The 1,586-nt window shown below is 49.9% G+C and overlaps 1 long non-coding RNA gene across 1 annotated transcript; it reads left to right on the forward strand.

The window, feature by feature from the left end:
- The first annotated feature begins 24 nt into the window (after positions 1-24).
- On the forward strand, positions 25-1,144 carry LOC111734442. The gene is made up of 3 exons (XR_002778450.1): positions 25-157; positions 533-632; positions 919-1,144. It is a non-coding gene; the product is annotated as an uncharacterized LOC111734442 (long non-coding RNA).
- Positions 1,145-1,586: the final 442 nt, after the last annotated feature.

A 1,586-nucleotide genomic window follows, 5' to 3' on the forward strand; every position in this document is an offset into this window, starting at 1 on the left:
GCCACTGAGATTTAGTCTAGTCAAGGGAGTCACCGTCTTTTGGCTTGGTGACATGACGCTTTTCAAAGACGTACGGCAGAGGGAAAAATCTCTCTTTTTCGAATTCTTTTACTCCTTGCTGACTATGGGACCTCAAGACAAGTGACTGCACCTCTGGGTGAAGATTTGGTGGAGGGCGGAGGCAAGGGGATGAGGGTGGGGGGTGGAGGGAACCCCAAGTTGGGATCGGGCATGGCCAAGGTCATGCACAAAATGGGAGATTGTACCCTCGAAGCCTTCGTGGCGTGAAGAGGTCTTCGAACTGCTTTGCGCACCTCCCTGCTTTTCTTTACTACCCAGGGCAAAGATCGAGTCCCTCTCTCCTTACCAGCCCCTCAGTGACTCCGCTGAGCAGCGCCTCGTGGCAGGCAGCTCCTCCCACCTTTTGAAAAATGTTTTAAACTTCGAGGACATGTATTGTTAAGAATCTCGAGGCTGGTGTAATCGAAGTTTCAGAATTTTTCTATCTTTTCATTCTCTCGCCTTTCTTTAGTTCGCTGGCTTTTCATCTGCTTGGTTTTCCGGCTCACGGTGGCAAAGTGGCCGTTGCAGCTCCAGGCATTGCATCCATGTTCAAAGCAGGAAGGAAGAAGGTACCCTGCCAGCACCCTCTCCTTTTGTGCCTGTCCTCCTGACATGTTTTTTGAAAATCGAGGTAAAATCCACATAACATAAAACGTACCAGTCGAACCACTTTCAAGTGTACGATTGATTCGGAAGCATTTAGTACATTCTCAGCGTGCGCAAATATCACCCCTTCCTAGTTATAGAAAATTTCATCACTCCAAGAAAGAAACCCTTCACCCATTAAGCTGTCACTCCCCATTCTACCCTCCACCAGCCCCTGCTAACCACCAATTCCCTTTCTGGCTCTGTAAGATTCACCTATTCTGGATACTTCACAAAAATGGAATCTGAAATGTGTGGACTTGGGTGTCTGGCTTCTTTCCCTTGGCGGGACGTTTCCGAGGTTCGTCCGCGTCGTAGCGTGTGTCAGCGCTTTGTTCATTTTATGATGGAATAATACTCCGCCGTGTGGACATTTGCTGGTCGAGTCATCAGCTGATGGGCATCTGGCTGGTCTCCACAATTGGGCGATTGTGAATCGGGCTGCTATGAACATTCACGAACAAGTTTTTGTTTTCCGTTCTTTTGGGTTAATTGACGCTTTTAGCAAAATTAGTAGTCACTCCTGACGATCATGCAGTACTCAGCCCAGTGTCGGCTTCCATGATGGTCACGGAGATGTCTTTTTGCAGCTGGTGTGTCTGGGTGCCGTCCCACACGAGAGGGACGCGCTGCGTTTGCTCCATGTGCTCCCCGCAGCCGGGGCTCCCCGCAATCAACAAAATCCCCACCAGAGGAGTGCGTTGGTTGCAATCCATGAGGTTACACTGACCCCCCCCCCCCTTATGACGCAAAGGCTGTCGTTTGCATTCAGGTCCTCTCTCCTGGCTTCCCCATTCTGGGGGTTTGGACGAATGTGTAGTGTGACATGCATTCACCATTATGGTATCAAACCGAGTAGTTTCCCTGCCCTAAAACTC

The sequence above is a fragment of the Pteropus vampyrus genome, unplaced genomic scaffold (assembly GCF_000151845.1).
Source record: "Pteropus vampyrus isolate Shadow unplaced genomic scaffold, Pvam_2.0 Scaffold1286, whole genome shotgun sequence".
In the NCBI taxonomy this organism is placed as follows: domain Eukaryota; kingdom Metazoa; phylum Chordata; class Mammalia; order Chiroptera; family Pteropodidae; genus Pteropus; species Pteropus vampyrus.